The 16,863-nt window shown below is 38.3% G+C and overlaps 1 protein-coding gene across 6 annotated transcripts in view; it reads left to right on the plus strand.

Moving 5' to 3' along the window:
- peak1 (pseudopodium-enriched atypical kinase 1) overlaps nt 1-16,863 on the plus strand; it is a 97,118-nt gene that overhangs the window by 16,839 nt on the left and 63,416 nt on the right. For 4 of the 6 annotated variants that reach the window (XM_018675899.2, XM_018675903.2, XM_018675902.2 and 1 more), the window contains exon 2: nt 970-1,079. The exons of 1 other annotated variant lie outside the window; for it this stretch is intronic. The gene's annotated coding sequence lies outside the window, so the exon portion shown is untranslated. Of the gene's footprint in view, nt 1-172; nt 672-969; nt 1,080-16,863 lie in introns of those variants that run through there. One more of the 6 variants, XM_051073188.1, reaches the window with a different exon arrangement.

Consider the following 16,863-nt stretch of genomic DNA (forward strand, 5'->3'; position numbering starts at 1 on the left):
TACGCACAACACGACACACCTGTGAGTTCACACAAACAGACCCTGTTCACCTCCCACCTCTGCCCACTGGCAGCCAATATTAGTGTTGGATTATACATTAAAGCCTGAGTCATGTTTAGCAAGTGGATGCTCTTAAAACAAAAAAATAAAAAACTTTCAGTGTAAACAGACTCCCCACATCTAAACCCTTGGCTCTAATAGTTTAGAGCCACTAACTGTGCTCCACACTAACAATTCCTTATATAGCTCGGTTTCTTGCCTGAGCAGACTACAGTATAAGAATGCCATGATTGCAGGGATGAATTTAGGGCAGGGGAGTGGTTCATGTCTAATTTCTGTTGACTCATGCTTTTAATGAGAATTGGGATGTCAACAGTGTTGTGGAGAATAGGTTTGGAATGGTTCGTTAGTCTGTTGGTATTATTAATGCACGTTGTTTTTTTGGCTTGGTCATGTGTTGAAGATTAGATCACATGAAGTAGCATCTGTGTTTTGTCATTCTCAGCCTGAGAGCTAATGCACACAAAAGAACTCAGACCTGTTATTAAATGATTTCAAAATACTGTGAGATAATTTTTCCTGTTTGATAGAGAGAATTTTCTCTTTCAGCTCCTTGGTCACAGAGCATGTGGTAATCCTGTCACTGTTAGTCCTGAGAAGGCAATCTTCAGGTGTGAGATCTGCCTTCTTGTCTTCTAGTATTTGAATAAATAAACAGACTTCTTGTCAAATTTTTTGCTGTAATTAAAGCATTTGTGTATTATAATTCTAAATTGTACTACGCTTGTCTTGATTTAAATGTCAATACCCCAAAAAAGCTGGTATAAATTCTAAATAAAAATCTTTTCATTGCTTTGCATTCATAATTCAATATCTGTGACTTCTCAGAAGTAGGAGCTCACCAGAAGTATTTAATGGTGACATTAAGCTGGCATCTGCCCTCTTGTCTCTTGCTTCCCTTGTCTGCAGGAAAGTTGGCTGCAACCTTAGGATGCCCTGTGGTTTTGTCTGAATCAGCAAATTCTGGTTCTTTCAGACCTACAATATACAAGACAACAGGGAGCAGCATAGCCTGGCAGGTAAGCTGAGTCAAAATTTCTGTTATTATCTGGTAGTAGGGCTGCACAATTCATCATATTAAAATTGCTGTTTCATTTTTTGCTATTATGTAATCTCTTTGCCCATGACAGTAGCTGAATTTGTAGAGAGATCTGTTGCATTAAATTAAGCCCTTCTAATTCTTGTTCATCAGAAAATGACGAGCCTGTTTTTCACCTCATTTTGTGCTTTGTGGAGTTTCTCTCTTCTTCTTCAAGAGCTTGGGCTGATTGGGAATCTTTGCTGTCGCAGGCCTGTAAAAGCTACTGAGACATGAGTAATGGGCTGTACACATAAACTGCAGCATCACACGGCAATAGGACAACAACAGCAACAGTATAAAAGCACCTGAAACACCACCAAAACACAGCAAAGAAAAAGTCGTCATTCCTGACTAAATTTTATCCATGTCAAAACCAACCTGGCTCTTCACAGACAGGCTGGTTATTCATTCTCATAGTACTTAATATTTGGAGTAGTCTTAGTAGTGTTAGTCATCTTTGCAAAGGGAGACTGGAGGGCCATATTGTGCATTTCAGTTTTATGCCCTTGCTGCCTGTGCTGATTGTCAGTTTGTCAGTTGTTTGCCTTTGTCCCTGCCCCTCTATAAATCTTCCTTTCTGTAACTGCTACTCTCATGCTTTTGCATAAAAAAAGCAACAAGCAACAAAGCAACAAAGCAGCCAGATTTGCCAAACTGCTCAACAACCTCACCCTGTGAACTTGGCTCGTGTGTGTGTTTCTGTAGCATAGGTCTATCCAAACACAGTTGCATTTAAGTTAAGGCTCCACAACTCAGCTCATACTGACTGAGAACCCTGAAATGCATCGTGCTGCTATGACCAAGGACGAGGGAGAAGTCAGGAACTTAGTACGTTTTTCCCCACATATTCCCGGTAATACAATGATAAGAGATGACATTTTGGGGGGTAATACTTCATTTTGAAAGCATTCAATATTATATTTGTGTTTTTTTTTGTCTGACTAATCCACGTTAAGGATTACTCCCGTGGAGTTTATTTCAAGCCAAGTACAAATGATTCAGTTGATATGAAGCAATTCTTTTTAATATACACTCATCCTCTGTCTCTGGAAAATGATTTCATCCTTTCTGACTTCATGACCAAGGTATTTCAAAATTGTACCTTCACGCCACCTACAAAGCACAGCAGCTATTTCTGGACATGTTTTGTTTTTGTTCTGTTTTGGGTAGTTATTACCACCTCTACTTTGATGACTGGGACTGCTATGTTGTGTTGTCTCAGTAAGTCCCTCTGCATTTAATGCCAAGTTGTCATTGCTGTATTATTATTTAACATTCACACTGCATATTTCTCTTTCCTTTTTTCCTTCTCCCCTGGTACAGTTTGATCTTTTCTGTCTGTTGTTGTGTCTTGCAAACAAACTGTGTTCTAGTTGCTACAATCAGACAGTTTTGGTGGTACATGTCAGTTGAATTTTCTGTCTTTTGGGGCTGTAAATTCTGATCATGTTAGCTCTGTGTATCTATACTTATGTCTGTATTTTGATCCCCCATATATGAAAATGCTCATATATATGGGTGTATATGCCATTTAAATATGTTTTATTTTAAACAAAATAATTAACAGCTACATTCCACTGTTCAACATGAAAAAGTTTAGGGTATCAGGGTCCAACTATTGAGGCAATGTCATCTGCACTGTGATGTCTCTCATGATTCCCAGCCCTAATTAGCTCCATAGCAAAATCCCATATTTGTCTTTAAATGGACTTTGAAATCGCTTGAGCATAATTGGACTTGCTAGCTCTATTAGTTTTTGAGTCCAGGCCAGCCACTACACATAGCTCTCTGTTCACAGGCTCCCAGTGATAGGCCCTGCACTATCTAGTCTCATGGCGGATCAGGGTGATCTTTAGGGGGAGATGAATTGAGAAGGTAGTTTTTGACATAATTATCTTCTAAATGCTGATTTCACTGATAATTTGGTCATTAGCTTGAATGTGCTCAAGAGGATGCAAGAATGTGGCATCTACATCTCTTCTTGGTTTCCTCTGGGGGACTTAATCGGTGAGTTTGGGGATGACGGGAAGCAGGATGTCTGGGGTTATAATTATCCATGAATATGTAATAGAAGCAGCGGTACAGTCAGAGCTATATTATACTTGTTAAAGCCAACATGTGTGCTGTAATGCAACCGTATTTATTGACACTCTGTTAGAACTAATAACTTTTAGTGTAGTGTGTATATGACTATATTATCCTGTGATTTTTAAAAGACTTAATATCTTTATTTTTGATCCAGATTTTTATAGTGACACACTGCAGTTGTTGAATTCCATCAGATGTGAAATACCATTCCACTGATTTTCATTCTATCCTGCTGCTACACTCTTCTCTCCCCGATCTCCAACAGCTTTCAGTGTTCAAACAAATGTAATAGAAAACAAAAGCTGAGCTCACAAGAAATGAACGCTCACGTCAAGGCCCATCAACTCCTGTTTTTGAGATAATCCTTTGATTACAACTGTCAGAACAAATGCCATGTAAACACTTAGCTGTAACCTCAGCTCTTCTGTGAACAGTTTCCTCATTTTAGGAGCATTTACACAGAAGATATACTTGAAAATAATTTGATTAATAAAGCTTTCATTATTTAACATGAAACTTTTATTCAGGATATTCTGATAAGTTTACCAGGCGTATGACAGCCCTGGCTACTGGAACATAACACTAACATGACCCTGGTTTTCTGGGCCTCTATACGTTCAGTCTTCTTTACATGTTAACAGAGCCACTGCAGGTTAGTTGACCACAGGCCTCATTTCAGGCATCTAACCAAAAGCACACTCAAAAAACCATTTTACTTTTGGACGAGGGAACTGGAACTGCTAAAATGCTAACTTATTTCTGGGTTTTAGGACTCATTCTTGCAGCACTCTATTAAGATGTAGTAATACTAGGTAATTACAAGAATGTATCAACCTAGGTGTTGTGCCCTAATGTTAGGGCATGTAATAATAAAAGGATGGTTGAGCAAAATGAAGAACTCAACTAGATTGTTTAGTGAAGTTTTGATTAGGCATAACTGGCAATGTCTGGCCAACACATCTACATTCACTGATTGAATATTCTGTGGATATTTGGCCAAATTATATGTGGAAGTGCCATTTTTCTACCTTTTTGTTACACAGTTTAGCAGTAGAATGAAGTAAGATCGTATGTTTTGTTTGAAAGCTGCTTAACTATCCATAATATCCATGTAAGATGCTTAATCTGTTGTGTTACCCTCATCTGCATGAAGACTGCAAAACTGCACATCTTATCAGTGTCAGCTGATTTGAGTGGTAGATTATGAGCTTTGGGTTTTTCTGTTCTGTTTAAATGCCTGCGGCTTTGCTACAGAGGCCAAGTGTAGTGTTTGAGTCCCTGTGGAGTTTCTGAGCACTCTGAAAGTCTGTGTATATTGACTGGCAGTATATATGTATAGATCTATCAAGATTACACACTGTTGACTCATGGAAGCTCTTTAAGTTGCTCCACTTATTGATTGTTGCATTTCCCCACTGTGATTGTCCTTGATAAATGGATTAGGATGTGCCCTGTGCTTTTTGCCTCTAGAGTTACCACTTCAACAGTGCTCACTAAAAGTGCCCTTGCTATCTGTTTCCAACAGAAAACAATGTAAAGTTTTCCCATTAGGATTGATAAGGTTTAAATCAATTAAGCCATAGAAAGTATCTAACTTCCAGGAAATGCAGTGCGAAAGTGGAAAAAAGATAGAGGTTGGATAGTGGTCTGCCCTTGAAGCCCATCATGTCAATGGAGCCAAGGTCAGTTGAGATCAATAAATGGAGTGGGTGTCTGGAACATGTATTCCCATCACACTCCTGTTCTGCCTCTCTCTCCTCCTCTCTCCATCCCTGACTTTCTCTGAAGGCCCCACTAAGTGAACTGTGGAAACCAGCAGCTGTTGGAGTTCCCATTAGAGCACCTCACAGCGAGGGAAAGTGAATTTCGCTACAGGAGTCATAGAAGACTGAAACATCAATATGAAATGATCTATGGGTCAGCTCTTTGTTCCATTTCTTTAACATTAGCCAGAGCAAACCTCAGAGGAATAACAGACATGTTCACTGGAGCCACAAAATTTATTACAACAGTTTTTTTATGACAGATATTTGACCAGATCGTTTTTTTACACTTGTTTTCAAGTTTATGGATTTAATTTTCATTAAGGGTCATTGGATTGAGAGGCCTAAATTCTGGCATAGAACTATTTGAAATAATATTAGCCACGGTTTTAATAATCATTGCCAACTAACAGATGTAAAAGTTCTTCATAAAACTGTTAATTCACTTATTTTTGGAACAAATAAAAGTGATGGTGATTGATGCTCTCTCTTTTTGGAGTACATTTTCTTTACAATCCCCTGAAGAAATGAATAGTTTATTTTAAAGAAAATGCCAAGTTGTCTTCTGACCGACATCCCGAGTAAACGGACCACAATTTTAAGTTATGTTTTGCATTCTTTTGCCATCACTTGCTGGTGGAACTAAGGTCAAGCGGTAAAATGACATCAGGTTGACTTCTGAACCTTCTAGGTCTAATAGCATTCTCAGTGGATTTAGGTAGCCTATTCATAAAAGCCTGAGAGGGGTGGGTGGCAGTCTCCCTGAAATTCCACCAAGCTGTGACCCTCTTCCCCTCCATGCTGCCTGCTATAGTTATCCCAGGCCTGTTTCAACTTAGTTATGGCAGGAATGTGCCATCGCATGAGAAGAGGTCATCATTCCTCATGGCCTGCCATGGTTCTTCCCTAGTTCTTAGTCAAGGCTGCTAAGATATAGACATGCTTTCCCACCACCCTACCATTCCTCAGTGAAGAATGCTGATATTTATTAAGCTTGACTTTGCTTTATCTAGGCTATTTAGAGGAAGTATCAGTCTTGTCTGTTTTCGTTGAAGCTCTACTTACCCATGCAATCTGCTTTCTAAATAAATCTATGCTCCAGTTTATTGTTTATTTCACATTTAACCAAGTCTTGATCTGTGACTCACACAGAGCCTTATGCATACTGCTCCTCCAAAATGCCACCAAGTTGTCCCAAATGTATTGCACTGCAACCACAAGAACATCATTGAAGGTGCTTTCCCACATGCATCTTAACCCTGTAAATGGTCTGGTAATTTTCTGTGCCTCTGTCATGTGGGATTATAAACTGGATTCGATTTGCTGTGTTAGATGCTCTGAGTAATAAGCCAGTTTAGGATTTTCCCCAATGGCCCTGGTGGGAACAAACCAGCAACATTCATAGGTAAAGCATGCGATTGTCAATGACATGCTTGCGCATGTTTGACAGTTTAGACTGGTGTTACGTTGAAGATAAGGATATTAGTTGTAGCTGAATAAACTCAATAATCACCTTAAGATGTTATGAAATGGTTAAGTCACTTTTCCTTGTGCATAAGGAAGCAATTTGGTATTCACTCTAAAATTGTGTTACCTTGGTTACTCAGTGTTTCTGTTTCCAAGGCTGACTAATGTTAATCATCTTAAATTAAAGTAAAGTAAATGGTGATTAATCACAGTAATGTTAACAACCAGCAAAGTGTAGACCAGAGTGAAGGGTCAGAGTGTCAGTTCTGGAGCTCTTCAGGAGGGTGAATGTTTGCTGTTGGCTGGATGGACATGGACTTTGGTGGAAGGCTGATTTCTCAAACCGCTGGACCATGCTGTCAGATTAGATTGATAAATCATTTTTACAGTGTTTGATAAATTGGAGTTATAAAGTAAAATGCAAATTACCCTGATTAAAATTCAATGGAAGGAAGAACCCCTAACTTGAAAATGGATCTAGTTACTTCACATGTTGCCCTGTAGTCTGTGTTTCAGATTTATTGGCCACTAGTCAGCCCAAAGACTTTCACCTTGATCTGTGCCAAGCCCTTTAGTCTGACCACCTATTGTTTCACTGTTTAGTCAACCTTGTCTTCCCAGGCTCTTCAGACAGGCTGAGGTTTCAGCTGTTCAGCCTCTTCCCCCCTGTGTGGTTTGTGCTTTGAAGATTGAATTAGAAATTGGATTTCATGCTTTAGAGTTGATATTAAAGTTAAAATGGAAAATTTCTAAAAGAAGTATCACTGTTTTCCAATTGAGTAATGACTCTGGCTTTCCTATCAAGTAGCACTGATCTCTTCGTTTATTTCAGCAGTGTAGTCACAGCTCTGTCTGTTCAGTCTCATGACCACTTAAACATAAACAATCTGCTTGTGCAGCTGAAAAATAACTTGGTGTGTGCCTGATAGAAGAACATTTCATTATACTGTAAATAACATACATTTTGTTGTTTTGAAACTTACTTTAAAAGGCTGTAAGAATATTACAGTACTTCACTTTGCTTTTTGTAGAGGTCTGAACAGGTTTAAGACTTGTGAAGTGAAGGCATTTCAGAAAGCATCTTTCAGTGGCCTTAAAGGTGCTGTATGTACATTTGTTGCTATTGCTATTACTACATAGCTAATATTAGCATTAACAGCTGTATGTTAACGCTAATGTTTACTTGCATTTTGCGTTCAGCATCAAACTTCATTCCTTTACTTGTCAAGAACCGTCTCCAGCAGTGGAAAACAGTGGTGATGTTAACTTTTGTTTTGCTTCTATTTCTTCTACTGATGTTAGCATGCTAATCAGCTAGCCCTGTCCCGTCCGTCTTATAATACCATTTTGCAGTAGTCAGTCACTGTAGTGTTCAGTCAATTCAGCATCATAGGATGAAGAAGTAGCTCTGTCCAGAGGGCATATTCTAACCTCTTGTAAAAACAAAGACTGAAGCTCTTAGTAAGTAAACAACTGTCAACACTAACGCTGGCTATGTAGTGATAGCAAAAATCGGAATCAGAATCAGAGTCAGAAATACTTTATTTATCCCTTGCGGGAAATTGTTGTAAACTTACATATAGCACCATTAACAGTGGTGCACTTGCAAAATCACAAACTTGACATCTCCTTTAGTTTGTTTGCAACTGTTCAGAAGTGTGGCTATATGTTTCCTGTAGGGCTTAATAAAATGATTCAAACTAAAATCCTCTCATAGCTCTCCTGGGCCCTCCGAGATTCATACTTTTGATTGCCTTTGGCAAAGTTTAGAAAAACTGCCAATAAAAGTGTATAGAAACTTTTAAGCATGTGTTGGAAAACAACTGTACAAGTTTTACCGTCCCCAGTTTGCATTGTGCACTTTTCAAAGTATTTCTTCTATTTATTTTATTTATTTACTTTTTTTAAGTTGATGAATAAATAGATTGGCAGAGTCTTACTTTACCACAGGACTTGTGTGTGTGCAGGCGCGTACACACAAACTCATACATGATTGATGTCACTCAATATTGGAGGTGATGTGCAAGGCTAGATAAGGAAGTGACAGAACATGAGGGATTTATCATCCTGTCAATTTTGAAGGGATTTAGCTGCTATTAGAATCACATTATGACACATATTACGGCACACCAGGTTTATTGACAACCCAGAAGCTATCCAGTTGAATGCGATTGCTGAAAGTGTATAATCCTGTTTTACTGGAGGAAGATTTTTAGGGGCTAGAGGCTCTGTAAAAAAAATTATGTATGATATCATGTAAACATTGCTCCCCAGAGGACAGGTCACATGGATTTTCATAGAAGGGTGGGTTGGTTGAAGTAAAAACTGCTTCCTGTCTCCACTGACTACATAACTGTATAATCCCTCTGTCACACTCTTTATCCTTTAGCATATGAAAATACTGGTTCAGGCTAGTGTGACTGTAGACCATTATCATCAGGGTGGACATTGGAGACTTGAGTTTCTTTGCTTTATAAGTAATCTTGCCTTGTTGTGACTCCTCTACACCCGACCAGACCCTGTTCATCCCACCCTGTATTGCATGTTTTTTCAGCTGTGTTTACATGCCAGTTCTCTGAAACTTGAAGGGTGGGGTGAATGCCTTCCTCTGTACCAGACTTCTGACATCTGTCAGGACTTAACATCATTCATGTTTCTCTTTACCCATTACATGACATATAACAGCCAGTTTTAAGCTCACACATACACATCGGAAGCTCTTTTATGTTAAAGAAAAATATTTCTTTGTTCTTTCTCTGTTTATTTGGTGCTTATTTCAAACTGATTTCTGGCTTTTGAATTAGAAGTTTCAGAAATGCCCTGGTTTCACGTATGTAGTCATCTCATATTTCCCTTGACTTAATTAAAGTATAATTTTTTAGAAGGATAGATGAGCTTGATGGGGACAGAAAGACTACACCGTAGGGTATATTCTTAATACTAACCTTCCACTTCCCATACATATTTGCTTCACAGCAAATAATGCAAACCAGTCAGTCAGTTAGCTGGGAAGAAAAGCATCTATACTACATGCATTATTGATGAGTATGAAAATGGAGCCTCTGAGCTAATAGGTAATCTTTCATCTCTGGTGCACAGCACATTTGGTACCCTCGATCTATAAGGGTCCACTCCTCGGCCCTCACCCCGCACTCTTGCTCTGTTATTGATCAATTGCGCTCTAAATTGGCCCATTTCATGCAGAATAATGTGCAGTCTGTATGCGTGTAATGCAGTCAGCCGAGGTCCAGGGAATGAGAGATATTGGGGGAGAAGGCAGTATGTTGTGATCATTCACCTCAAAGGGTCACTCAACCCCCCAAGGTGATGTCAGTATGGTCATCTATACTGTCTGTTCTTTTTTATTATCAGATAATATCAGTAACAATTACAATTACGTGTAACATAAATGTAGCATTGCACAGCTTATTTTGATTAGTTTTACAAGTTCTTCTTATGTTGTTTTTTTATTTGCAATATAAGCAAATCTAGCCAAAGGCTTACTATGCTACTGTGGAGTTGATGTCATCACTCAGTTACTGTTTGTTTTGGACTTTGTTGGACATGGAATTAACCTTGACAGGTGTTTTTGCGTGGATGGTAATGTAAGAAATAAATTATGCACCAATATAATTGTAATCCATCACAATCTTTGAAGAAGTTTGTTCAGTGTTTATATTGTTCAGGAATAAAAAAAGGTAACAGGCTGCCAAAGCAACAGCAGGCAGTTTGTGGTGTTAGAGTTTATTTTCAATCTCAATTCTGTACGTATTACCAGTACTGAAGTTACAGAGGAGCTATTTTCTGTGTTAATTTAATATACCACAATGAATTAGTTAAGAATTTAGGCTATGTGCAGTATAAAGGAAACTAATGGAACACAGTATATGATTAGCCTGGCTTAAAGAACTGCCAAAGAGCTATCACATCAGGTAAGTATTGCTCATCAATCATAATTCATGTTTAGTTCAAGCCATAATGATGTGAGTTGTTATTCCTATAATAAAAATAGACGGTTTTGAAAAAAAGTGCATCCGTGACAAAGGCAGAAACCAGATGGGGACTTTAACTGGTGATGTCATCAAGATGTTAACACTGTGTCACTGGGAAAGAATGAGAGATGATTAAGACAGGGTGATTACCCAGGGGACTTTTGGAGGAAAAATGTACCTTCTTTGGTTCTCTACTTGTTCCATGGGGACAACCTCATAAAATCACGTTCAGTCAGGTTTAAAGATTCGGCTCAAGATTTTGTGATTACATTTGTCACTACAAGTAATTTTTATGTAGCCAAGGATGTCTTATATAACCTCATCATAGCTCAGTCAGCATAAAAATGTAACATTTCTATTTCCCAGCATGTACAATGATCATTTGGGTTGAGATGGAAACTTAGGCATACAGTAAGTAAAGACTGGAATAAAGTCTGTCATTGCAAGGCTAGTACTTGGAGAAATCTGTGACCCTCACATGAAGAGATACACTACCTCTAATGTTATTATAGTCACCATTATCCAAGGAGTATTAGAAATATTCATTCAGGGATGACACTGGATAAAGCAAATTAAATCCTTCAATCCAAATGCTCACACGGTGTCATTAGTTTGCAGGTCATTCATTCTTTCTACCTAGGTGCCTGTCAATGCTGAGAATCACAACTGCAGGTCATATCAGCAGACCAAATTTAATTGTAATGTTTAAGTGAATGAGGCATTTGAATGAATGTGAAATGTATTTTTAACTTGTGTCAGTTTGTGACTACAAACAGTGAAAAAGCCTGCAGCATATAATCACATATTCCCATGGAATCCTGAGAGAAAGCTAAACCCACAGAGTGCTTTTGTTTCTAGAGGGATGAGGACTGATATGTAAAAAATGTTACGTAAGCTCCTCTGTTGCATCTCATAAAAGCTAAGATTGTGATTGTTTCCTTCCAGTGTCACAAGGTAATAACTTTCTGTCCATGGATTGATTGCCTGTCCCTTTTCTTTGGAAAAGCTGTGTATTACCTTTTGCCAGAAGGCCCACAGAGCCAAATCTGTCTTCAGATGCCAAATGGCCAAAATGAAATTAGATTTTAGAGAGCTTGGCAGGGAGACGGGGGAAAAAAGTGGAGACTATTTTAGGAGAGAAAAGTGGAACAGGGTTAAAAATTGGCCAGAAATATAATACCTCATTTAATATGCTATCAAGGTGAAAAAGAAACTTGGTGCAAAATAAGGTGAATGCAAAATGAAACACTGTATCTACTGCAGGTTCTTTGTTGATGACCAATTATTGAGATGAATGGTGATTGCTTTCATGATGCATCTTCACAAAAATTCTTTTTTCTCATAAATTCTAATATTTCTGTATTACACTTGTATATGTTATATATATTACAGTCTGATTTTAATAGCAATGATATAAAATTTATTGTAGCTGGCACTGCTGTCCCATTTGCTGAATCTTGGAGGTGGATGTTTGGAAATTCTCTTTCACACAGCTCAATAGAAACTCTAGTCCACACCCCTTTTGCACTCTACATTTCTAGGACTAATGAGGCACCTTCCCAGGGCTTCATCCACACCTCTGTTTCTCCACCCACTACTGCCTGGATTGTCTAAATTGAACTTGTCAAGAGGCGCAGGATCAAAGAGGAAGAAGATAGAATGAGGGTGTAACACAGAAAAAGACATGGAAAACTGCGATTATCAGAAACATTAGTGTGGTTTTGTTTTGGGAATGTCATGTCTCTTATAGAAAGGAATTTCTAGAGGCAAAGAATTTAATGTTTCTCCTTATTTACCAGCTTGACAATGTGGTTAATTTCCAGATAAATTCCAGAAATTGCAGTTCACATTTCACTGATCTGAATTGTTGCAGTTGCAGTTCTATGCTGTAATTTAAAACAGTAGCTTTGTGGATAATGATGTGAGGATTATTGCGTCAGTTCTTATCACTTAGTCTACATGCCTGGAACCCACTTAGATCTTAAAACCTGATGAGCCACTAAAATCACACAGAGAATCTAGTGTATTCCCTGTATTAAAAAGAATCAGTTTCACATTCCAAATGATGTTTGTCTCATGTCTCATGACAAACCGCAGTGGTGTAAGCTCATCATGACATTTCAAAGAGTAAAATTCACAGCAGTCCAGAGCTACATTGTTATGAATCCACAAACCCTGTCAGGTTGCAACGTGATACAGCTCTTAAAGCCTTCATCGGCTGATCCATGGTTCTGGCAGTGTTGGCGGCGTCCTGTTGCTGCATGTCTCTTACAAACTCAGCTGTTGAAGGAATGCAAGGCTGGTAGAGCTGAAATATTTCTGAGCAGACTGGCATACATGTTTAAGCATCAGAGTGCACCACTTCAGGCCAGAGCGAAGCAACCAAGCGTGTTCACAAAGGCTTTCCCCAAAACAGAATTTGTCTGAAGTTGTGGGAACAGTTTACAATGCTTCAGTTTTATACAGGGAACACAAATACGATAATAACAATCCCTGAACAATATGATGTAGACCCTGTCGTTGAATGTGATCTTTTAACAGTTGTTCTGGAGTTAATGAGTGTTGAACATCATCTTTTCAGAAAGAATTCATGATTTTAGTGTGGAAGTGGTTGTTTCTCATCCTCATACAATTGGCTAATGGTAATACTTTTTTCAATAAAATTAATGAGAGGACACTAAAAATGCAGCATCTGTTTATGCCTTTCCTGGCTAGATTGACTTCTTGACATACCTGAAGCAAACACATATGATGTGTAAAAATATCTGGAAGCAACTTCTTCTGCAGACTCGTCTTAAACAAGCCTTATTATCCAAGAAACCCTTTCATTTTCCACATTTCCCTGTTAGATTGTATGCACAGGGCTGCTCAAATTCACGGTCCTGCTCTCATGGTAATCCACAATGTAGCTATCAGTGACTTCCCTCATTATTTGGTACCCAGTGAATATTACGAATTACACTTCAAAGAGCTAATTTGGACTAACCTACTATAAATAGAACTGAGTGACACAAGGCTATAAAATGCAACAGGGATTGCCTTCGCTCACTGTTCTAATGACTTCATTTCTATGCATTGTGAGGAGCGTAGATGGATTTTGATGTCTTGCTGCGCTTTGTGATGACTCAGTCATCACGTCTATAGCACTCATGATAAGGGTCGAAGTATTCTGCTTGAAGACAGCCATGTGACTTTTTAATGAGTATTCAGAAACTGACATAATGACTTTGACATGTGGTCTCACCATTTTTTTCTCATTACCTGTATTTCTCTCTCCCTACTTACAGAATAGCTATCCATCAGAATTTGAATGTCTAAGGCAGACCCAGCTCTTTGACATCCTATCCAGAATTCACAGTGATAGCATAGATTATTCAGAAATCTATTTCTTTTGCTTGAAATTCAGACCTGCAAGCTTGTTACTTTTTGGCAAACTTCACTTTTTGAAAGTAAAAATTTGGCACCTGCATGAAACCCGTTGATGTTGTGGCATATGAGACGAGTCAAAACACCTTCACCACCTGTTTTGTATGTAAAATCACACACACCAGTGGCATGTTGATGTACACTGTACACTGTACACTGACACACAGCTCTCAAGAAAAGCAGTAATTTCCAACTTTTTCCTACAGCATCACTGCACCTTGTGTGGTGTGTCCTGTATGTTCATGAATTGATGTGCATTATGGTGACATTAAGTAACACAGCCTGTGAATTGCACTGAAATGATGGAGATATACTGCCAGCCATCCCCTAATATCTGTTCTGTGCAACGTGTTGGCAGGGGTTATGCCACTTTTTGACTTCTTGCAAGTTACTCACAGTTCTAATTATTTTATTGCTTGCATCATAATACTGTATATTAGGGTTTCCCTTATTCCTCTCTCCTCTTTGTATTCTCCCAGTGTCTTTGCATCTTCTTATCTTCCTCTTTGTCTCTGCTTTTTTGGTCTCTCTCTGTTTCTGTCTTTCTCAGAGGGTCCTTCGCAAGTTCTTATCATGTATTTAGTCTAAGACAGGCCCTCAGAGACCTGCTGCAATCAGCCTGAGTAGGCTATGCAGTGGGAAGTATTCTGTACTTAACAATCATGACCCCCCCCCATCCCCCAATACCCATTGTCTTTGCTTAAGGTATTAATTTCTCTCTAAATTTTGCCCTTGTCATGAAAGTTGATCCCGAGAGAGTATTCATTTCCACTGAATGCAGCACCAGAGATTTCTTTGAAATGTTTACAGCTTGTGGAGGAACGCAGTGCTCAGCTAGTGTGCAAAAAAGGGAAATTCTGAAAGGTTGTTTTGTCGTTACATAATGACAGTTGTTATATTTTGAACATAGGAGGATGTGATGCATGCATTAGAAGTTTGGAGTGAGTGGATCTCTCAAAGAAAGTGTTTGTGACTAGAATATCTACTAAATGGCATATATTTGTAGTTGTTTTAAGAAGTCTTGTCAAGAAGCACAGGCAATTCTGCTTATGTTTTTAGATGACAGTGAGTTACCAGTGGCTTATTATACCCACTGAATCATTTAACATGGACCTAATGACAGCCCTGCTGTTTAATCCTTTATTATTCCAAATAATGACTCACCGTCTGTGTTGGTGTCAGTTTAACATTGTGCATGTATTCACCCCCTGTCATCTACTCAAAACTGCAGAATCATGAAATAATCAGTTGGTAAGGCTGGTACTTATCATGGTGTCATGTGTCAAATACATCTGTAGCTAAATGTACGTTTTTCCTATATTGCATTAACTGAAATGATCCAGTTAACTTCACTTGCCAATCTACAGTATGCAGGAGATTCTATGAATTACCCAACATTTACTGCCTAGTATCTTAACATAACAAACACACAATTCAGTGTATGATCCAGAAATGTTGGTTTCTCCCCATAATTGAAAGACATGCAGATTGTGAATAAAGTTGTATGTATATAATGTACTTAATATTATGCAGTACATGTCATTTTTCTTAGTGTTTTCTTAGTGTTCTTATCAAATATTTTCAGCAAATCCAAATGCACTCAGTGAGTCTCACTTTTGTCTCACAATGTGATATTTATAAACCGACAGCAGTTGCAAGTTGAAAGGATCAAATTTAATGTTCTCTGACTTGTGTGGGCAGGTGATGGTGTGGTATTTGGTGGGTTATGAGAAATGGAACTCAGTCTGTGTATGTGTAAAATAATGTGTTTGTTGGGTGAAGTTCAAGAAGCCTTGTTTAAACAGGCATTAACACTGATATTTGATGGTGCTCTGGGAGAATCCTCCCTGGTGTCAAAAGTCTCCCACTGTGAAAAGCCTATTGAATGTATGTGTTGGAGTAAGGTGTAAAGTAATGTATTGTGATGTGTGACATATCAGCATTTACTGGTCTGAAACTGATACATTGCTGAAAGGCTATCAAGCAATTGACTGTATCAAGCCATTAAATCAGCCCTCACAAGCTGTCAACAAATTGCTGAACAAATCTGGATCTGTATCATGTTATTTAGCTGCTATAACATCTCATTTCTTTATAGATGAATGGAAACAACAGACATAAGTAACCAAGTTCATGAAAGCCTCCACTGATTTTTTGTTTTTGTACATTTTCAACATTGTATGTGCCTTAATAGAGATTAATCTTCTCAGGCTGAATAACTACTAAGTAAAATACAAAGTAGACACACTGTGATTTTTCTAATTTACATCTTTCATAAAGTTCCTAAATGGTTTCTTAGATATACTATTTAGCCTTTAGCAAGGCATTGTTTTTTTTTTTCAGAGTCAGCTCATTTACACTACAAATTCCTTTCCCAACAGAATATCCTCAGAAGTTGAATAATAAACAGTCTTGACCTCACACTGATGTGATAATGCATTATCTTGGAAAGTGAATTACAAATAAATGTGTAGATGAAAAATATCACTCTGTATCAAGGTGCCCACTGACACACTGGAGAAGAAAATTACCCAGATGCTCTATGAGACGACTCATTTATTTTAATAGAAAACTCTAGATCTCACTGGCATCCAATATACAGTATATTATTTGTGCTTGCAGACATTTTTGTCATGGAAAATCTTAGACCACCTTTAGTGGTATGCTTAGTTTTATATTCTTGATGGGGTGACAACAAGACAGAAGAAATCAGGAGGGTGGCAAGCACACACTAAAATATAGTAAAAGATTTGCCTTCATCCAAAATGTATCGAAATACAAATACAATATCATATCAGAACTGCTACTGAGGCTATGCTGTTTTCTCTCTGAAGTATTACTTTTGGGGACAGGCTACAGGTGTTTGAGTCTTGTTAATTTAATTAGTGGTGATTCTGTGGCCAAATGAGGGCACAGACACTGTGCATACCACAGTGGTTCCTAAGGTAACTGTTGCTTAGTGCTGTCCCACTACTGGGGCTGTGCG

Source organism: Lates calcarifer, linkage group LG10 (assembly GCF_001640805.2).
Source record: "Lates calcarifer isolate ASB-BC8 linkage group LG10, TLL_Latcal_v3, whole genome shotgun sequence".
Taxonomy (NCBI): domain Eukaryota; kingdom Metazoa; phylum Chordata; class Actinopteri; family Centropomidae; genus Lates; species Lates calcarifer.